This window comes from Argiope bruennichi, chromosome 8 (genome assembly GCF_947563725.1).
Source record: "Argiope bruennichi chromosome 8, qqArgBrue1.1, whole genome shotgun sequence".
Lineage (NCBI taxonomy): Eukaryota > Metazoa > Arthropoda > Arachnida > Araneae > Araneidae > Argiope > Argiope bruennichi.
Genome location: NC_079158.1, coordinates 3,026,954 through 3,051,278, shown reverse-complemented (window position 1 = coordinate 3,051,278; position 24,325 = coordinate 3,026,954). Strand labels below are relative to the sequence as shown.

The following is a 24,325-nucleotide window of genomic DNA, read 5'->3' as shown; positions in this document are numbered from 1 at the left end:
ATATTTGCCCCTTCGGGATACTGTTGATAAACACATTCATCAGAAGACTTTCTGAAACTCGATGAAAATTAAAAATAATATTCAAAAGTGAATTGAAGTGAAAAGTGAATTGTTTCTTATATAATTATGATTCGTAGGCAGATGATTCACTCTTGACCGACAAAAATTGCCGGTTCGAAATTAATAAAAAATTTATGAAAGCATTTGTAGTCAAGTGGAGTTGCATGTCTAACTATCAACCGAACCACAACCTATCCCAATCAGTTCACCAGCCTTCTTTGAAGTAAAACCGTGCTAATAAAACTACACATTTTATCAAATGCATTGACTGCTTTCAAGAAAGTTCGGAAACACGAAATATAGAACATTTATGCTACAGGTTAAAATCTAAAAAGTTTCCGACATGGAATATAAAGAATCAAGATATTCAGTTAAGTGTCTAAATTGTTGGAATCTGAAATAATTCTTACACGAATTTCTTTTTCATTACACTAAAAATGTCTTATTATTTCAGTGTTCTTTTCTGAAAACCTATCTCAAAACTGGATTTTGTTAAGGGTTTTTCCTGTCGTAATAAGCGTTTGAAATCGTTTTGTTTTCAGCTGGAGAAGATTGTTTCATTTGAAAGGCACTATTTTCCCATAATTTTTATTTATTGGATAGGCATATGCAAGCATTTTGGTATTCTTTTCTAGAAAATCTATTCAGCTTTTTAATCGATGTTTTCCCCTCAAAATATTACTTTATATTTCCAAATTATTTTTTAAATGTTTTTGTCGAATTTTATTTAGAAATACATTATAGGAAACTATACATGAATTGCAAGTACATCTTGAATAGAGTAAAAGCCTTCGCATTTATTAAACATGAAAATGTAACAATCCTTAACATGGAGAAAATTACATTTCAATTGTCACTATCGAATGCACTTCCTTTATCATCGTAAATTAAAATTAAGTAACTATTTAAATACTAAAGAAGAGATTGTTAATGATATAATAAAAAGAATAACGAAATAGGCTTTCAAAATAATTCGTCTAATTTTCAGGCACTGATTTTTAAATTCTTGAAGAGAAATCAAACTTGAATCAACTTTTTAAGCCGATTCTTTTACAACATTAATTTTTAAAAATAATACATGGATTAGATTATTTTTTGTCTTGTTAATTTATACCGAATACAATTTACAGATTTGGAAATGAAACATCGTTTAAAATCATCTTAAAAGAATACCAGCAAATCAATATTTAATACAAATTATTTATCAATAATTTAATATTCACTTTTTAGTACATTTAAGATATCTAGAAATTCTAAACGAATTTTCTTTGGATAAATGACGAATACGCTAAGGATTTTTTTTTTTAAGTTGCATCTTTTACATTTTTGTATGAAATATTTTGTTCTCTCGGCAGGCCTTTAATTATTTCAAGAAGTTGTTTTTAATTTTAAACGCTATTTGTAAATATAACAAATTTCCATTTTTTTTTTGTTGTTGTTAAATAAAAAAAAAAAATGTTTCAAATTCATTTTAATTTAATTTTTCAAATTTTTTAGACAGTATTTCGAATTTGTTAAAGAAACATTCTTTGAGTTAATTAGTGAGAATTTTTTCCAAGTACAGATATCGAAAGAAAATCTAAATCGCAAACAGCACTTTCTAGTTAAACTTGAGAAATAAGAGGGAAAATGTGATCTCAAATTTTGCTAAAGACACTCCACTATTTTTAGTAATATTTGTATGCAACACTCTTAACCACTATCAAGATTTGAAGATAAAGCAATAAATCGTTTGATTCGGGCGTAAATCGATATGTATTCATGCATTCCTATGAATCAAATTGTTCATTCGGTAAGTTTGAAATTATTTCAAAGAATATATTCCACTTGTCGAGAAGATACATGCCAAAGGCTATAAAAACTTTTAACGTTCAGACATTTTTTATATTCTTAAATTTTTATATAATAAAATATACCTACATTAAATCTCTATAGATAAGAGGAATGTTGAAACGGTACGTTTATTAGATGAACTTTACAGAAACAAAGCGTCTCATCCTCAACTTAAATACAGGGGTAAACTGAATTTCAGGTGTCTGCTTAGTCTTTTTTTCCAAAAGAAAAGCTATATTATGCAAGACTAGAAATATTTTTCTGTAAAAATTAAACTATTTATAGCCAATGAAGACAAAAAAAAAGCTTTCCTATGAATAGCTCGATTTCCATCCCCCCCCCAAAGATACACTTTTCTCCTAACACGCAAAGAGTATTACATTAAAAATAAAAAAAAATCAATATTTTCAACCCATTTAAAAAATATCCCTCTAAACAACCAAAATCTATCTTCCTCTTCTAAGAAAAGCATAAACAATTTTAGTTACATTAACGTTATGTTTAAAAGCAACTTTAGGGCTATTTTGTTACGGTTCTGGTAATTTTGAATTACGGTCAGATGACGAGGCCGAACCTGAGGTGGCACCCCCTCCCCCTCTCTCTCCAAACCTCAACAGCTGGAGGACGGATTTAACGTGCGCCAGACCCGCTTACACGACTGTTCTTCGATGGAATCGGGTCTTGAACCTGAAACCATCCGGTTCCGAAGTTGACACCTTATCACAAGGCCACCGTGGCCCATAAAGGCATAACCAGAAACCTACTTTTGAGCTCAAGACTATATTGTAGAAAGGAGATGACAACAAGTCGAATAAGAAAATTTCTATCAAATTATCTATGTTTAAAATATTATAAATTACAGCGATAATTCATAATATTGAAAAATCTTACGAAGTTACTTTCCTTTGAAATTCATAATTACTTAAACATGCAAGTTGCCAATTAATCAAGAGGCTGGATAACATGGCAAAAATAAAAATTTTCGATAAGAAATACAGTACAAAATATGCCACAATTTAAAACAAAGCACCTAAAAATATCGATCGACGCATAACTGATTATTTGACAATGTTTGGATTCATTAGATCAATCTGTTCAATTTATGAACATTCAACAAATAATTTGGTATTTTTATATTGAAAATGAGAACTGCTTAAATAGTGTCTCAAATCCATCCAATTGAAAGTAAACTAGTGGATTATATTGAAACATCACGAAGGATTGTTTGCTAACATCTCCCGTGTTAGCAAGCGAGCATGTAAAGAATCCGAAAATAACCGCATCACAAGAAACGAGTTTCTTTTTACCTTATAAGAAAAACTTCCGTTGAAGAACTTCGAATAAATTTTTACTTCATTTAAAAAAATCGCAGGGAAGAGGTTTTACTACATTTTACTACTTATTTAAATAATCAGAAACATATGCGTGTCTCTACTTTTCAACCATTCACCCGTTGTGCATATACTCCATTTCATCATGAATTTAAAATATTTCAAGTTTCTTTTATTTCTACTGAACTTTTCTTCACGATACCAAACTTGCTTAAAGCTTGTTGATATGTGATGGCAAGCAAATATTTAGGACAAATTTATTTTCTTTAAAATGTTTCAATGTTTTAATATCAATACGATTTAAAAATATTAATACCTGTCACTGTATTTACTTCCAATATGCGAGCTGAAAAATCCCGATTTGCTTTATAATTAAGTAAAGTATAATTTCCAACTATTCTCTACAATGTTAATTGTATAGATTTCAGTATTTAATTATATATATTCCATTATTTGTCATAATTTTAGGGTTAAATGAGACCCACTACATTTCGTTTGAAGTCCAAATGATGTATGTTGAAAGAGAAGAAATATTCAGCATTCCCGATAAGAATGAAATTCAAAAAATGATGAAATTCTTATAAGCTGTCAATGGTACTTTAAAATCGCTTATTATGACTTTCTATACTTTTAAAGGTCATCTGAAATACTTCCCCGAAGTTAGAAATATGGAAACTACATAATATTAGTATTATCTTATTCAAATTTCTTTTTGAACCAGAAAGAGAAACAAAACCAAACTTTTATGTAGTCTTCAAAGTCTTTCGAGTCTTAAACTCACATTTTATGAAAAATTTCATCTTCAAGGACAAAACTTAAATATTGCAGGCAGCGTGTACAATTCTAATATTAAATAAAGGAAATGAATATGCCATCTATTGTAAACTTCTATATCATCTACAGAAGCCAATGGCGAGACTTAATATTTTGTCGAAAAACATACGAGACCTTCAAATTCGGAAAAAGCAACTTTAGGGATTTGCAACAAAAATATTAATCGAAATTCTTCGAATAAAAACTAACCAACTGGATTAATAATGTATTTTCTATTTAAGCAAAATAATTCAAACCAAGATAGAAGAATACTTGGGAATTCGGTTTCATAAAGAGTCCGAATGAACTCCATTGTTTGAATTAGCATTTCCAGAAGAGCGCATGCATCGGCATCAATCATTGGTTTTAGTAAAATTATTCCCCAAAATACTTGATTAAATGAAAAACTACCAGAGCTGGCCAGAAATTTTTCAGTACAAAAAACAAAAATCAAATGTCAGTTGTACAGTCACTAAAGCAAACAGTGTGTATGAACTACAGTCTTGATCAGAATACACCTATCATCCCTGAATCAAACGAGTCTTTAGGCTTTTAAAACGCTACAGGGACGACATAATCGGAATTTTTGAAAAAAGTTTTGCTACTTTTTTTTGCTTTTGCAAAGAACATCAAAGACTTACGATTCAGTGTTCGATTTTTTTGTATTTACATTTTTAACTTGCCAGGCATTTTTCAAATTTTCTTTCAAAATCATTGATTTTTTTTATTAGCAGATTGGTTATTTATGATTTTGTTTCGTTTTGGTCTTTAAAATTAGTTCTAAATTTGGTTTTCTTTCAGTTTGAATTCGTAAACAGGCCTTCACTGTGACAATATTCAGCATAATATTACATAGTGAATGTTCAGACAGAATTTTATTGTACTATAGCCATAATTTCTCTTCATCACAATTTTTTACGGTTTACGACATATTCTTTTAGATCCAAATATTCTTAAGAACTTCATCTCATGTCAGTTGCTGCCTGTACGGAACTCATCTAAGATTTAAACTGGACAGATTTATAATTCGATATACATTTAAAAAATTTGCACCACACAACTGCCTATTTTCGCCAAATAAATCCATCATTTCTCTTGGCTTCAATAATTGGATCTTGTTAACTATTTTAATAAGCAACTATTAACTTAATTATTAAATGTGCTAACTTTTGATTTTTAGATGTAAATTTATTCTAAGCGATGCAATACATCTTCAAAATCTTGTATCTGAATGTTTAGACATCAGTGAATGAACTGATGACATCAGTTGCAATGAACTGATGTAATGGAAAGATTACATTTTTTCAATTCTTATGTAAGAAATGTACGTCATTCAAAGAAAGAATTCATCAGCTTTGGAATAATTTTTTGGATGCTACAGAGAGCTGGGGTAAGAATTGAGGTAAAATTTTCAAATACCAGATGTTTCTTAGGAATGAACAACTCGCATGAAACTGTAAAAGAAATTCCAATTTTAACTCATTCACTGCTACTGTTGGATTTTGCAAAGTTTTTACTTCTGCTTTTCACGAACCAAAAGTACACATACAAAAGGTTCATAGAGTGTCGAAAAAAAATAATCTTAATTATTCTTTTTATTTTTATAACTGAACCAAACGATGTACTGAACCAAACTTCAGAATGATTGAGCAATGTGTTTTCCTAAATGGGAAAATAAGATCTTCCGAAAAAAGGATAGGTAAAAGGTTTTGCTGTTTTATGCTTCATAATTGTACTCGTCAAACTTCAGTTTCAACGTGTCTTTAGTTTCTCATGTATATAAAGCAGAAGGAATGCATTGAACGAACCATTATTTCAGTCTATATTTCGTTTTCTCAGATGCAATAAATATTTGTATTTCAATATTTTTTCATCCAGAAAATTACCAGAAACAAAATTGCGTTGTTTTCTTCCTTTTCTTTAAGGACCGATGTGCCTCCTTAACATTACCTTTCCAGTCGATCATGGTTGCTATGCAAAAAATGCGTCTTCAAATTAGACATCTTCACGCAAATCGCCACATCGCTGTGGCTTCCGTTGAGTTTATTCCCATTGTATTATTTTTTGTTTACATTAATCACATGATTTAAAAGTGGGTGTCGAGCATGAGAATGAATGCACAATAAAAAATTTATGAAGTGAAACCTTTTTACGATTGATACATTTACCAAAGACGTTGCATCCTATGATAATAGTGTTGCAAGGTAATTTTGTTTACATAACACTTTTAGATCTTCCTGCGACTGTATGGTATTTTTTTTTATTTTGAAATAGTCAATATTATTTAAGTACTAAATATATACATGAATAACACTGGGATCATAAGAATCGAAAATTCGTCAGCTTTTGTGGGTTTCTCAAAACCATCGCAAACCTTTCTTGTGAGTTCGAGAGAGAGTTTCCTCTCTAGAGTTAATTTTTTCCAATAATAATTCCCATAAATTTCTTCAAATTGTGCTTTTGAATTCTCAGTTTTTAATTAAGATATTCGAATACTTTTTCAAATAGTTATTCCTTTAATTACATGAATTCAGATAAATTTATTACTAGAACTACTAATACCGCTGCTAAACGTCGTAGACAAAAAAACAGCAGAGAAAAATTAACATATATATATATCGGTTTTTAAATTCAAATCCCTGCCATGTTAAATTGTTCAAACCCGAGTTCTGTTCAGTTAGATTTGCTTTATTTTTAAACTGAATAGGAAAAGAAGAAAAAAATACGCTGGTGATATAAGAAACAAGATCTCTATAAACAGTTGCAGAAAGAATAACACGTCTCTTCCTAAGCAACTCTAAAGTTACTTTAAGAGATGCTACTTTGCGTATTGCATATATACATTAATATTATAAAATTCAAAATAAAATAGAGTATTATGTATCAATTGTATAAGAAAAATAATTACATTAAGCTGTTATATTCATTCGATTCCTTCCTAAATTTTGAGTGTTGGAGAGAAGACGTTTGATCCTAAACCGCGAGTTAAATTCACGGCTATTTGTTAATAAGGCATCGTATTCATTTTTCAATACAAAATAATTTAAAAATATTTTAAATATCAATTTTTTTTAATATAAATATTTTAAACGATCAAAAAATTTACATGCAGCGTAACTATAACATGAAATTCATTAAAGGATCAACACTTTACAGGCTAATTTTTCCCCCCAATAGAAAGCAAATTTATCCTCCCAATGAAATTAAATGAGAAAAGTTCACATTTTCAATTCAACCAAGGCGAAATTCAAGTCAAGTGAGGGTTCCGCAGAATGCATTATTTTCGATAATTCTCAGGTGACTGGACATTAGAAAAACATTCTTAACATATCTAGCAGTGAATGAGTTAAAAATGGTTCCAAATTCTGATCCAAGACTGTAGCCCAACGTCTTGTAAAAATACGAGATTCAAATTCGTTCTACCTTTGTGTCATCTCAAATTTTCAGCCCTTCCCACTAGATAAAACGCGTTGCAGAAACAGAAGTTCATGCTTGACCAACACTTAGAAATCGATTTGTTCCTTCTCGAGGACTGTCGCGTCGAATGAATCGCTCCAACGGAACGAGAACAACAACAGAGCGACACGGGTAGGAGCGTCACACCGATTAGAGAAAGAATTTCCTTTTACTTACTCATGCGTAGTTAAATAACTGCGTTAAAAATACAAACTGCATTACATATCTTTTTAAATGAGATTCCACTACAAATAAATGTATTGACACTATTACAAAATAAACCTTTTGCATTCCGATGGCCACTGGGAAAAAATGCGAATACTAAAGCTACAGAAATGGAGCAAATCATTTTCGGAAATTTTTTTATACAATCATTTCCCGTGGATAGACATTTACAATCTTTTCCCTGTTTCTGATCAACTAGTCTTAAATCGAAAAATTTTAGGTCTGCTTGTACAATTACTAATTATACAAATGTAGTATAATAATTATTCAATTAATTTGGGTAGACTTTATGTTGTGTTTGAGTGTCTGTAAATTTACTATAGGTTTTTTTCCCCTCATTTGTGCATTTTTGTTATTTTCTGCTGAATTACTGCTTATTTTGAAGCTACATTCCCTAAATGTTAGCTGATAATTCTGAGTAGGATTTTCATCGTGCACAAAAATATAACTTCAGATTTACATTAATTAATTTCTGACTTTACTGTCGTAACAAAATCCTACAATAAGAGTCGTTTTGATAAGAGGGTTAATTAACCGTTCTTCATTCATTTAAGGATTCATTCGATTAAGCCATGCAAAACATTTTTGAAATCAAATTATTTCTTCACTAGCGAATCAAGTTCTTTATTTTTGCGAATTTTCCCATATTTATTAACATATTATTGTGATATTTTCCTTCTACGTATAGAGAGACATCTCAGTCATTTCTTTAAATCATGTTTATTTCCCCCCTTTCATAGCTTATACAAATAATTTAACGATAAAATTGCCAGCAAAAAATTATATACCGTTTACATTAGATAATAATAGTTGAGATTTCTTAGTATTCTATTTAGATTACAGAGTTAAAAATTTGAGTTTAAGTGAGTAAGCCTTGGAAAATTTGAATATTTTTTAACGAAGTTTAACATCTACAAATGATTTATTTGCTGTTTATAAATTTTATTTTATAAGCTCAAAATATCATTCAGGCACAAGTGGCACTTGAGAAAATGATTAATTCTACTGTTTTAATTCGGTTTACTAAAAAAACTCGCAACTTCTTTGAAATAACTAATGCATGGCATTTTCTTAGCCTGCACTCCGATCAAAAGGATAACTTTTGAAACTTGCAAAATTTTACAAACAAGGAAAATAAGAGATTTCCTAAAGCTTATGCAAAACGGATCTACATTTTTCAAAAAGAATATGTTGAAAAGAATTTTAAACAGTTCTCAAACTCGACTATTATTTTCAGTAATAGAGATTTAAACATGAAATTTTTACATTTAAATTTCTTTTTTCATTTTAACAAAAGAGAAAGGATTCAGTCATTTAAAAGGCAAAGCAGATTAAGATACATTCATTCGTTCGTTTTTTGAAGAAAACAGGGTCCAAAAATTAAAAGCAAGCGCTGATATATTTATAATTCAAAATATTATTTACAGATTAAAATTTTTAAATTGTTAAGGTCATCTGTATGGAACTTGATATCCTAAAAACCGTTGGAATGAAAATTTTCAAACCATTTCTAAACTTTTGATTAAATCTTCGAAAAATTCGAAAAAATATTTAGTCAGTGATGCAATTGTTTTGGTAGGTGTTATCGTCGCTCCTTATTTGGGATAATTTTACAAAACAAAAACAGCTAGCATTTTTAAGGTATCAACACAATTCCTTTATTACTTAAATTTCGAAAAGGTTTGAAAATGTTCTTTTAATTAATGAAATATCAATTAAAAGATTTTCAATGAAAAAATTTTATGTGAAATGTCAAGACAAAGACGATAAATCGGATGTTTCAAATAAATCAATTTATAAGAGATTTCAAAATCTGAGAGTCAAATTCGTTAATTAAATCAAAATTAAAGACACTGCGGATACAACTAAAAATTTCAAAGTCAATATTTGGAATAGCTCTTTACATTACAGCACTGTTTCCAGCAAAAAATTTTGCGATTAAAATTTTTGCAGTGTTTTTTTTTTATTCCATGTCTTTCTGAAAACAGCCGACCTGTTTCAAGACTTTCGTTATTTTTTTTAATAGCTTACAATTATTTCACTGCTTTTAAAAGAATAAATTTAATATAAAGGAGAATGACTTTGTAAATTCGTCGACTAGAAAAATGTTATCAAATAAAAAGTTTTTAATTTTTGCTTAACAATTACTAATTATATTGATATAGTAACAATTATTAAATTGCTACTTTCCGATTTAAACATGCTTGTTTATTATAGAGAAAAACATTTTATATAAACCGGTTTTATAAAATTTGTGTTTAAACCTTTAAAGTTCTCAATTTCAATTTTTCGAAATCGTCTCCACTAAAATGTCAAAAATCGTAGCAGTAAAAAGTTTTAAGAATAAAAATGGAGCATTCGAATTTTGACCGATTGAAATTTTACAAAAAAAATAAATTCTCGGCTTCCAAAATCAAATCTAATTTTAATAAAGATTTTATAAGAATTTTAAAAAAATGTACAGCAAAATTAAATATTAACGGAAATTTTTCTAAAAAGGACTATTTTTTTAAAAGTTCTTAATCTTAATTTTCTAAATATGAAAAATATTTGAAAATATTAGTTATTGCACAATTTAGATGCAATTATTGCAAAACAAAGCAAATTTGATCCAAACTATCATCCAAAAGAATTTTTTCCTTTAACGAGGTAACATTGTAGTTTTCACCTAATTTAAGAGCTAAATATTTTTAAAAGCATCAAATCCGTATACGCAGTCTTTTAAACCGCAACTATCTATTCCTGATGCGAAAGTATGGTAAACGTTTTGATCTTGAAACTTCGGCTAAACATACAGCCTAGAAAGTGCTTTAAATTAATGATTTTACTATCTTTGTAGATTGATACATATCACCTTGTAATTATTTTAATAAAGCCAACTTTTATGAAAAATCAATGAATATAACTGAGTGTAACTATGAATTTGACAATAATGAATACTCATTTACGAATTGAGGACTAAATTTTTCCTACATATGCAAAGGAAAGAGACAATAACTGAATAGGATTAATAACAATTAAAAATATTGTATATAACTCTTTTTGAAAAAAAATATTGAAGAATACGATAGGATAAACAGTTTTCATTTTAGTATTCCATTGGTCATTTTAAACAAACATAAAACAATTCAAACGGCAAAATATTTTTTCCAGCTAACATTCAGCAGCAATTCATCGTTAAATACAACTGAAAAAGTACTCAAGTGAATGGTTTATATTGATACAAGTATATATGCGTTTAAAGAAATTTTTGGATGTTTCATCTTTGCTGATGGCATAGAGCAATTAAATATCGATAAAAATGTACGACTTCATTCTATTACATTTCTGATCAAATTAGCTCAATTTTCACGAAAGAGGCTAAACAAAAACTAGGAAAAACGCTTGGGATCTTGGTAAGCTCAACAGCAAAATTATTACCAACTAAAACTCTTGAACCTTCAATGATAAAATAGTTACTTAATGGACTTTCTAGGTTATTTAAATAGAAAAAAAAGGAAAGCAGCAATTCAATCACAGCAATTAAACAGTCCTCAAAGAAATGACCGAAAAAAAAAATTCGTACCGATTGCCGATAACCGAGTTGTTTATTGCTCGAAAGATATTTTTGAAAAATATAAATTGGGACAATTTAGAGAGAAGACGCCTATGATTGTCCTGAATTCTATCTCAAGATTGTATATGCATCTATTATTTGTTCCTATATTTAATAAGAACCCTGAATTGTCCTTTTATTATAAAATAGTGCTCATTATCCAAAAATGACCAGGCGTAATTGTTTTTTTTAAAGTTAATTTAGAAAATCCTCTTTTCAAGTTTCTCCAGTTGAATAATCACTGTAAATGAATATTAAAAAAATTTTACGCAAAATGCATCTTATTTTTAAGTAGAAACTAGTTTATTTTTATGTGATCTTTTTATTATTAACAGGAGATTCCTCAAACAGCAAATTCACTCATTCATTAGTGTTTAGAAAATGTGATTTTAACGATGTCCTTTATATATGATCTTCACATATAAATTAATTTTAAAATTTAATATCTGAAACTTTTTAATATGACTCATTATTCCAGTGACGAATTTAAGCTTTTGTATCCCTACGCATGGGCGTTCTAACTCAATAAATTACCTTTATCTCATATTTTTAGCTTAGAATATTAATGCTTTATTTTAGCTTACATTTTTATTTTAGCAGCTTTGTGAAGGTATCCTTATTTTTAATTATTTATAGTAAACCACGACTGCGCGGTCTTGACGTTTGTATTATTTAAGCGGAGGCTCAGTTTTAGTAAATTTATCCAAGATTTATGTGAACGTAAGGAAACGGATAAGAATTGACTATTTGTATTTGATACACTATCAATATATTTTAATAGTTCATGGAATTTCTATCAAATTCGTAAAAAAAAAAAAGAACGTTTCTAATTGATCAGCTTACAGTCTAATGCAATAGTTTAACCTCTATTCAAAAAATAGAAATAAATTATTCCAAAATATACCAATTTTAATAATGCACTATTATTCAACCCAATATCAAAAGACCGAGACTCGAAGGAAACTTAATCAATTCGAACCGAAATTAAACAGAATACCGAGAAATACCCGACTTCACAAAAGAAAATATGTGTGAAATCTATGAATGTCTTGGTAAAGAATATAAATGCTTAAATAGCATGAATTTGCTTTATCACCAATGACGGTTAAGGGGAAAAAAATGCGCCAGATGAAAGGCAATCCGGGAATTCAACAATATAAAGAAAAATAATGAATATAATGTATTTTAGAGGACTGGGTTTGGTAGATAGTATTTTTACTTTAGTAGATAGTATTTTTTTTAAACTAAGGGAATTCTAATCTGAAGGACGCTTATTTATCACAATGGCCATAGAAATGCAAAAGGCATATATCCACAATTAAAGCTGTAATTCAAAATACTCACATGACGGTATAAACTGCTTTCATACAGTCTAGGAAGCTTACACAGTATGCAACTACTTACCTTCATCAATGTTCTTTTACATAAAATTTTGTAATTATTCACACTTCATGATTAAAATTCACTGTCAAATAAAAGCATATTTACAACAGGACAATTGAAAATAATTGGTACATTATAACTAGTACCGAAATTTTGCGAGACTAAAATCATACTAAGAAACGATCAAGTTATGTAAAAAACTATGTTGCGTCATTATGTCTCCTTAAACTTTTGAAAATAAATTTGTCGAAGATTAGATTTAAATTGATTATTCTATCTTAAAATAACGCATAATTACAGAAAGTGATAGAGAACAGTCTAGAATAAATATTATCATTTGAAACTAGTGATCTAATGACATTTTTGAATCGTCTAATCAAAAATTTTAGAAATACAAAATTACAAAATACACTAATAAACAAAAACCTATTGTTTTCAGTAAAATATCATCTAAGAATCTTGGCTAAAATAAATATAGAAACAATAGGAAAAGAATTAAAACTATTAAATAAGCAAATATAAATTATATTTAATATTTATATGATAATGTAAAAAAACAATAAAATTTTCATAATTAAAACAGAAGTAACAATGTTTTGAATATTTAGATGGATCATCCGCCATTTATTTCATATTCTCCGAAATTCCATTTAATAATAAATTCAGAAAGAATTTTGAAAAATGGGACACAATGATTTGCATTAAACAAGAGGAAAATTGTTACAAGTTTTACCAGGAAGCAAAATTTAAAAATATGCGTATATATTTTTGCTTATGCTTTTATTTCGTCTTTAGGTTCTAACAAAATCCGTCAATTTTTCCATGTGTCAGTTTAATCTATTGTAATCCAAAATAATGTTATTCTCCGTTTCGGAGTCAGATACTTTGATATTGTCTGACAACGACTTTCATAAATAGTAGAAATGGTTTCAAGCCAAGTAATCACTAAATGCTTATAAATTGGAACCAAATATCAAATTGATTTAAAAAATTCCACAAATTATCGAATTTTAAAAATATTATGTAGTTAACAGCAACAAAAATCGTACCAATCATTTTTTTACATTCTTGAATAAGAAGTAAGCAAAGAGAATTTATTGCAATCATTAAAAAGTTCATGCTCGAAATTCTGACGAATCCCCCACATTTCATCCTTCTAGTCCGATGAAATCCTTTTTGAACTCGTATAACTCAAAAATACTTAGAGCCAGATGAAAAAAAAAAAAAAAAATCGCGTGAAGTTTGTAAATCAAGTTTATTAATTTACATCAATTTCTATTCAAAATCCGTTAACGGAAGTTTGAGTACAAAGAAACAATTATAGAATTTAGAGAGTTCCATGTATCGAATCTGATACATGATTGGCGCCCTTACAGTGCAGATCCGTACTGGATTTCGACTGAACCCTGTTTAATGCTTGACCGTCTTTTGGTACATTCATTCTCACGCAAGAACTCAAAAACGCAATCTATATAAATTAAATTTGGTATATGACCTTGTAATTCTGTGTCAAAGTTTAGTTTAAAAAATTTAAATAAAAGCCATCTAAAATGCATACTCGGGTTTCTTCATTTTACGACGAAGCATAAAACGCCCTTAAACGAATCCTGGGAATAAAGACATTAAACACACATGGCATTTCTAACCTGTCCCAACGTCTAGTATTAATGCGGTTTAAGGAGAGAAATCACCGCCACATATTACAGAATATGTGAAAATTTCAAGCACATAAGCCAATTAATCTATTGCATTCTTAATTCATTGTTAAATCATCCGATGATTATTGCAATTGGACCACATAATTATGACCCTAGAAAATCAATTAAAAATTTTGCACGCTACATAAACAAGACAATTTTATATTTAATAATAGAATACACCATATAAGGCCTTTTATAAGGCCATATTTCTAAATTTACAAATAACTTTCTGTCGGAATTGGACCTCCAACATGTTATCCTCCTATCCAAAGCTTTTTAGTGCAATTAGACAACAATTTCAGCAGACTCTTGCGTAAGAAAATTCCCCAAAAACAAAACCGATACCACCTTCTCATTTCTGTAGATACTAGTAAATGTTTTTTTATATAGTAACTACTTGAAATAATTTTTTTTTTTATTAGTCAAGTGCACTTATATATTTGGCCAATCCTTCACAAAAAAAAATTGAAATTTGAATGAAACTTACATTGATGAAGAGATGAATGGATGAAATGATGAGTCGACAAAATGACGAGTCAAAATGATACCACTTGCCTGAAAGAATAAGTTTTATTAATAAAAAACACAAATGCAGTGACTGGGTATAAGTATTAAAAAAACATTTATAAAAATAAAAATAAAACACATTAATAAAACTAAAGACATTTAAGAAGTGGCAGCTACTTTCAATACAATACTGAAGAAAAAATAACGAAGAAAAATGGATACAAATTGCTATGGATTAAGACATTTTTAACAACATGCAGTGGGCATATTTAGGCTTCTCGTTTCACAGTTTTAGACAAAAACAAATGATCAATTTAGTTTAACATTTTAACACTTATTTTTGCTTCACATTCTATGAAAATATAATTTTATGTTTATTTTAATTATGAAAACATTTGCAAATAAACGTTATTCAAGCAGATGCCCAGTTCTTTTCGAATATTAGAAAAACAAATTGAGCATAATGAAGCAAATAGAAAACACAGCAATTCTATTTGTGAAGGAATTAATAATTGTCATTTATGTTCTAAAGAATTCGTAATATTTAACTAATTTAGCAGCTAGGCAAATAAAATCGTTTTAATAAACCCCTTCAATGACGCATCTTATTTTCGCGTCGAATTACTGAATTTTAAATCCATAGATTTAAAATACAAAAATCGCCTAAAAATGCTTATGCAAAGTTTCTTATATTATTATAGGAATTAAAATAATTACTGTCCGAAGAAGGATATGCCTCATCTAATTAGTTAAATAAATTCGTACGCCAAGGGGCTAAATCTCATCTCAGTCCACCGGCCTAGATTGCTGCCTAATCCGGAATTCTACCACTAAATAGTGGATATTGGTTGGAATAGCATTTCGAACCTGCAGTCTTCCAGTCACATACTTAAAAATCATCCATAAATTGATTAATCTACTTTTACAAAACTATTCTATTTTCATTAAGTTTCAATTGCAGTCCTTTTCTTACCTTTTGCATTTACTTTAATGTAACATTTAAAACGATGGTAAATTTCAGTGTGATATTTTATCAAATTCCTTTACCATAAACCGGAATTAAAAAAAAAGAAAGTTTGGTAGTTATTATAAAATAACTGAAAAAGAACAAAAAAATGTCAACCTATAAAAGAAATAAAATAAAGCATGACAAACAGGGTACAGGTTAGCTGCATGTCTAAGTTTTTAAAAATGATAAATTTCACGCTAACATAAAATCAAAAGTGGTAAACGGCACGTCGCACAAAAAAAAAAAAAAAAAATCAAAAACTATATATATTATGCGTTTAATGATGCATCTAATTTTGTTTTTTTTCTATACTTAAAAGTAGTTTTTTTCAAATAACAGATTTTTATTTTCAAAAATGTAGGTTATTTAAATTGACACAGATGTATTGTGATTTTTTTTAACATTTTATATAAATACTTCCATAAATACTTAAAAACTTTCCAAAAACGTCCTTCTGTTTTAAAAAAAATTAAGTTAAACAAAATATTGACAAAAATTAAACAAAATATTGAAAAATATAATTAATTTTTAAAAGAATAAATTACCTAATGCAATCGCTTACAGGCGATTTTCTATTTTCGATAAAATTTCAGTCTTCTCTTTGCACAGAGGATTTCGGAGAATTTTTTAAAAATTATTTTTCGGATTTAGCCCAAACCTCATCTCTGAATAACGTTACTTGATCCAAGAATTATCCATATACTTACAGAAATCTGGTCTAAAATAATGCACATCAATTGTTACATACTGTGACAATACATGCTAAGACGAATAAAACACAATATCGGAGAATTTTATACGAATGTATCCATTTTAAGTACGAATATGAACGCTCGCGACTTGAAAGCGAAATAAACGTCAAAGATTTCACACTGCTCTTCAGATAAAGATTAAAATCTGCTGTTCCGAATAAAAAAAAGTGGAAGAACATAGCAGGCAGTCAGCAAGCTTCAAGTGCCAGCCACTCCAATGAAATTGCATAACATATGAAAGGCAAAACAATTCCTAGCTAGACTGAAAAATTATCAGGGTAAAGTTCAACCTTGACTTCTGTATGACGCCCCTAAGCAATATCTAGTCATACCATCCCGTATACTTACAGAATACAGAATTCTGGATTGGGCAAAAGTAATGTATAAATACTCTTTTTAATACATAGTTTCGTTTGTATTTTTATGACTTAATCGTCCCCTATTTTGATTCATCTGAGAGAGGTTTGTATAAAGTAAATATAATTTTATGAAACTAATAATCGGCAGATCCCATCGCTATTTATCTCAGGCCGACTTCTTTTAAAAACAATTCGACAGGTGCAGATGAAAAAAAAAGGGGTTCCATTTGCAGAAGTTTTGCCTATTATTATTCATGAGATTCAAGCCAAACTTCCCGTCAAGAAATGTTACGATTAGTAGGCGTTGGTATTACTTTTGCCAATGCAGCTGCTGGAAGAGATTACAGAAAAGACTAAATAAATGAGGCAACTGCAGACTATTATTCTAAATAATTTCAACCATTTGGTCTTTTACATTAAACATCTATTTTGGAAATCTTCAAAGTTTTTAAGAAAATGTACAAACAGAATATTTCAGCTGATAGTAATGATTAAAAAAATTTACCGAATGAATCGAAATTTGATTTCAACCCTTAACTGGGGAGGTGAAATTTTAGGACTTAACTGGGGAGGTGCGGTCTATGAGACCGCATTTCATTTACACTAAAATTAAATTTTTTAATGAATGTATTAGTATGAAAAACTGCCAATATATTTTGCAGATATTTTTCTTGATATAAAGACATATTTTAGAAATTTTCCGAAATATATTATCAAAAACAGCAAATGCGTTGGAACATACATTTCCTTCTCAAATTACATGTTACAATAAATAATATTCTTGAAAAAGCATATAACTTTTCACTTTTTAAATTATATTTATTTTTACAGTATATGGAAGAAGACAATATAATGCAAAATTCAACAATTATATGAAAAATAAAAATGACAATGGGTAAAATTGGCCCTTTTTTTTTATCGGCTTGTATGACTTTCATAACACGGTTTTCTAGGGCATTTTAAATATACAGGTTAAGAACTAGTATAAAAATCAACCTATAAATTCTGTATATATATCTCTTGGTATATTTTATAAATTTTGAAAATACATTACCACTAGAAAATTTAATTATGTTTGAACATACATATCAAAATCAGTTCAATGCAAACTTTTATCGAAAAACTCTTCTGTACAATTATCCTTATCACTAAAATCACTTTATTCTTCATTTAAAAGTGTCTGGAGTACTGCTTCATAATAAGATCAGTAAACTGGATGATATTTCGGGGCCCAAGTTTTAGCGCCAACTGCTAAGCCTTGTTTATCACTGGGACACTAACAGGGAGATGCGGTCTTAGAGACCACGCTCGAAGAAATAAATAACTGAATTATTTTAAAAAGCATCTGCTGAAATCGGTTCAAAAAGTGTACGTGTATTCAAGGTCATAAAACAGGAAGCTACAGGGTCAATACATTCAACTGAGCTAAAAATAGAATAGGGGTGACAGAAAATCCATCGCTAGCGGTCTCACAGACCGCACTTCCCCATTTAAGGGTTAAAAAAACGCAGTTATTTACTGAAGTATTTAATCTCAATTGCATTGGTAAATAGGCAATCATACTCTGTGTATAATGAAAATTGAGAAAGGGAATTCATTAAACTTAATGCTTTAAATGCGACATTTCAATAAATTGCTTACTTATAATGTATGCGAATAAGGGGTAATATTCAAATGTAGGACAAAAAGAAAGTTGTAATGCAATAAATAAAATCAAGTTATTGAGCTTTTATTTTTAAATTTTAATTCGAAACGAAGTAATTTTACCTATAATATTTATGAATTAATAAAATCTGCTTATACAACAAATGCCTTTATTTAATCAAATTTGTGGGGCTGTTTACATGTCTCATTTCATCTACATCTAAATTCTACTTGACATATTTCGATGCACTACTCCACTAAAACGAAGCTTTTTAGAAGTCCACTGAGAAATTACTTTCAAAAACAAATATTGTAAAAAAAATTTGAATAATTTGCTCCAGAAAACAAGTCGCTGTAAAAGTGAATTTTAGTGTGTCCCTTGCTGCCCCAACAATACCAAGTCGCCAATAAATATGGCGAACAAAATAAACAAATACTTCCGCGGAACAGTTATGGTTACCATTTTCCGCCATATAATTAGGACTTTTTACTGATAAGTATCTTTTCCAGACTGCCCGGTGCCTTCCACAGATCTGTAGAAGGCATCGGGCAAAATTTTAACTTAAAAAACATCCTACGGCTTCCGCTAGCAGCGGGAGCGGGAACCTAGTAAGCTTCACTAGCACATTGAACATAAGGACTGTGAGGATAACAGGAACAGTACATAACCAAAAGAAAAGAATGGAGAAAAAAGCAATCGGAACATTCTCCTAACAAAATTTCAAACAAACATCCTTTTCCCAACTTCATCAACTCGTAAAAATATATTCCACTCACCCTTCATCCATTCTGCCTGTTCGATATCAAACCATTCTCCATATAAAATTTCAAACAAGCATCCTTTCCGAACTTCATCAAATCTTAATTATATATATATATCTCTCCCCTTCATGCATTCTGCAGGTTCGAAATACTGTCTTCCATCCCATTTACTTGACATCCATTCTTGCACAATTGCCATCATAAATTATGAAGGGAACCAACCGTTAGAACACCAAAAGAATTACTAGAATTGCGAAGTATTCCATTGCAGCTGTCTTTTAAAGTGAGAATGCAGACGATTTCATAAAATAGGAATTCAGACGATTTTTTAAAGCGCATACTGACAATTAAAAATTGCAAAAGAATAAATATTTTCTATTCGTATTCACATTAAAAAAAGAATATAACTTAATTATAAGCTTAACTTTATTAAACTTTTAATTATAATAAAAAACAAAATTAAAATCGCTAATCTATATTTTTTTAATATTTTTAATTTAACATTTTTCAAAATATAGTAGTTCATGTACAACTCAACCATTGCAAAAAGTAATAAAAACAGCATTAGGGTTGCGAGAAGAGCTTTCCAATGGGTTGTCATATGGGCGACAAACTCAGGGGCACACTATTCTTCACTACATCCCATGTCGCAAAATTGCAAGAATATTAAAGGTTCAAATATCATTTCTAGTGACAACGTAAAACTCGCGTACAACATCCTTTTAAGATTCTGAATAAAAACTTTAAAATAAAGTCATTCAGTTTCATATGAATCATTTCATTACAGATTGTTTTAAAAATCTAGTCATTTAAAGAGGTCAAGTATAAACATGCATTTGATTCATTCATATCAATCAATAGTAGAAGTTGATTCTAAAAGCTAAGTAAGTTTCAAGTCATTTTTGTAACTTGTAAATCGAAATAAAAGTAAATTACTAAAACGACTATCTACTTAAGTTGTAAAATTTACATCACTATCCAATAAAATAATTTTTCGTAAGAGACGTTGTATGCAATAGATTTTGCAGTTAATGGTCGTTGGTTTATATAGCCACGAAAAATGGTATTCTAACCCTTAATATTTTTCAATTTTGCGACCTACAGATATTTGACTAAAAGTGATCCCATTAACAGAGAAGAAAAATGAGATGTTCTTGTCATAAAATATCTGTATAAGGTAAAACAGCAAATATCAATAAATTGTCGGCATGCAAAAAATGTTACAAATTTACAAGAACATTTTATACTGTAATAGAGATGGCCTTTTCCCTTCTACAATTATTTTAGCTGTATACCGATGACACGAGTAAAGTTTGTTATGCAAATATATAGTTTATTCATCACGAATATGTTATCTTTTTTGGTGGAAATTCTTAGAAACCTTTGAATTGTAATTGACATATAATTATATGCTACATTTGCACATATATATATGCAAGCGATTGCTTTAGACATACTGATTATCTTTCATATCATTACACTTTAATTACTCATTTTTATTAACCAACAGAAAAATGATTCATCCAGCCGATTGTACTGAAATCTACAGAAATGTATTTTGAGAAATTCTAATGAATTACAAATCTTTAGTGAATAATTTCATAATGTTCTAAATTAAACTACTTAGCCTACCTACTACTTTTTGGTATTCCATCTCACTGCAAATTTTTCAATTCAATATACTTACATAACAATCTAAACAAATATGTTTTTGGTATTCTAAAGGTGCTATAAAACTCAATTTCAATTCCATTCCAAAATACAATAAGGGCGGGGGGGGACAGAAAAAGAAAATGTATAATTCACCAAGTTCAAATACATATACAGATTAATTGGTCTGTATATTTTTATACACTGACATTACACAGGCAAAAACTAAAAAAAAAAAATCATAGGATATTGAGATCTGGCAACAAATACTAAGAAATAAAATAAGTATGACTAATTGAACAATAAAACGAATGATAAACAAAATATTTTGAATTATTATATAAAAGAAAAAAAACATTACGAAAAAGAAATTCGCGAATTCCATTCAAATGTGCCGTCAGAGACCAAAATGCATTTCACAACGCCAAAATTTAATTTTTAATAAAATATATCATATTTTATCATTTAACACACTAATATACGAGTATAAATATTAAATGCACTAATATTTGCCGTAAGAGAAACTCCAATGCGAATCATCCGAGTGCTTTTTTTTTCCAAAAAAATAACAATAGTCTGACGCACAATTTTCAGGTTATTTTAATTTCGTAGGACAAATTACACAAACCTTAAAAGTGTAATTGTATCCCGATGGCATATATTTTTTTTTAAAAACTAAACAGCAAAAAGTTTAACTCATTTTTATAAAATAAGAAAAACGATAACCAAGAAATCACATCTGAAAATAATTGATAAAAACAGCCATTCACTCATTATTGAATTGTACTCGTTTTATTTTTCATCTGATGTACTCGGATACGAAAATTTGCATTAAATGAAATTTAATGATTATCGTCAATAACAAGAGCAATCCGTTTTAATCATAGCATGCTCTCGAATATGAAAGTATAATGCGTATCAGAAAAGGTGACAAAGTAAAACCACACATCACGACTTCAGGATTTTTCACAATTGATAAATTAACAGAAAATTATGTGACAATTTAATGAAAAATAAATGACAATACATTTCACTATCTTTGAAGATTCAAAGAGTACCATTTAAAAAAAATTCCATATTTTTATTTTTCAAAACATAAGTGAGAAATTTTAAAAGAGCTTAACACGATTCTTGGTACATTAATTTTATATAAATCGCAAATAATCAGCACATCATGTCAAGACTTTAAAATTAATTACTAATGTCATGCATATAAATACAATAAAATAAATGCATGAATAAAATTGGATAATTTTCTTCCCTAACGATAAACATTTCATTTCAAATTCCGATTATTTCCAATGATTATAAAATTACTACATTTAAATTAATTTTGTTACATTTAATTTTTAATAATCAAAGTAATCAAACATGGGTTTTAAACACAATAAACTTAATGTCTTTCCTTGAAAGACGTACAGTCGTTCTTTACTGTCCATGCAAGAATAACTTCAATTTTCTCCAATACCTATTAATTACACATTTTTAGTCTTAAATTACATCTAGCAATAAAAATTGCATTCAGTTATAAAAATTATTAAATAATCAATACATCAAACACTTCTGTATCCGATACTTATTAAAAAAATCGCAAAATTAAGAAGCGTTATAGCAACCATCAAAGAACTAAGACAAGAAAAATGTTAAAACTTACCAAATACGCATGCAAGAGAACGTCAAGATGGCCGGTAATTTAGAAGTTCGAAGATGCCATTTTTTCTTTTCTTTGTCCAATATTTTAGCAAATCCACAGAAGATTAAATTAATCTTGATGTCTCTTGATTGTTTCAATTGATAATTAAAGACCTATTTCTTGCATTCCTTGGGAGATCAAAAAAACTTGAACAGAAAAAAATTGCATAGCATTTCCAAATTTGAAATTGAATCGGAATACACGAAACGAACAGAATATCTGCGACATTTCTCCCACCACCACAACATAACAAAATGATTAAAAATGCGAAAGCAAAGTGTAATGCGCAGACAATATGTTAATCAGAATTTTGACGTCATAGTTTCCAGAAACTTCTCTCAAATTCAGCAAATGGTTTTCAAAGATGATAAAGCATAATGAAATCTGCATCACATATTATCCAATCGGGAACGAGTGATGTTTTCAAAGAATATTTTCTAATATCCGTCTGGTTTTTTTGCATAAATGTTTTTTTAATCAAATTAAATGTTTATCACCTATTTGAATGTAGAACAAACTTCTGAGCTACATTCTCGTCGGTTTGGCGAAATTTGTTTTCAAAAACGTGGCCAAAATATCTTTCTGCATTTCATTTTATGAAGAATTTTTGTGTTTGATAAAAAATCGTTTTCAAGTTCACGATATTTTAAACTTAATTAGGAAATATAATGCAATCTAATAATTATTAAAATTTAATAAAAACACAACATTTTAGTTCAGATCAAATTCATATGCTAGACAAAAAAATAAAGAAAGAAAGGAAATTCGGGATTAATAGCTGAATTTTTTTTTTCTTGACTACGCAATAGAATTTTGTATAACAAGAATTTGCTATATTTCTTATTAAAATAAGGGAGTTTATCTTTGTATCACTTAATTACTAATCATCTTTCAACTTTACATAAAATTCATTGAATTTTCAGATGTGAATAAATATCAAAATAATATATCAGACCGATTGAGCCTAATTTAATATTTTAACCTTGCCTCGTAGTTTGCGATTGCATATGCTAATCTTATAAATAGCTCAGTTATGAAATTAATTCGGGATGTGAAAGCAAAGAAAGTCGATACGAGGGGTGCTTTTTTAACTTGTGGCGGATTGGTATGAGTGACGGATTAGTATGAGAACCTGGGACCTTGTGGTTCGCAGTCTGTTGAAATCACGTCCGGGTCACCAATGTGGCGGATTGGTATGAGTGAGGGTAGAACCTGGAACCTTGTGGTTCGCAGTCCAGTAACATGACCATGATACAAAAGCAATTGCTCATGCAACGTAGTTGTTAACTGGCTTATAAACTTTCACCACAAACTGAGATCGGTTAATAAGAATAACACCTATACAAATAATCCTTCCAAATCATAACAATGTTAAAACAACAGTCCGATTTTCCATGTTGAAAAATGCGATTTAAAAATAATTTTCATACGAGTTTGGGCCACATTATATATATTAACAGGAGTCAGATGTCTGAAAGCTTTAAAGAGTGCGTGAGATGCACAGAATGGATTATTATGAATATTTTCAATTTAACTTACTATGCAATTTCTTT

General features: G+C 29.0%; 1 long non-coding RNA gene across 1 annotated transcript in view; it reads right to left on the bottom strand.

The window, feature by feature from the left end:
* LOC129981494 (uncharacterized) overlaps positions 1-23,003 on the bottom strand; it is a 90,387-nt gene extending 67,384 nt beyond the window's left edge. The window contains exons 1-2 of the long non-coding RNA XR_008785318.1: positions 22,734-23,003; positions 14,884-14,951 (exon numbers count right to left, since the gene is read on the bottom strand). This is a non-coding gene — a long non-coding RNA (uncharacterized LOC129981494). The remainder of the gene's footprint in view (positions 1-14,883; positions 14,952-22,733) is intronic.
* Between the last annotated feature and the right edge of the window lie 1,322 nt (positions 23,004-24,325).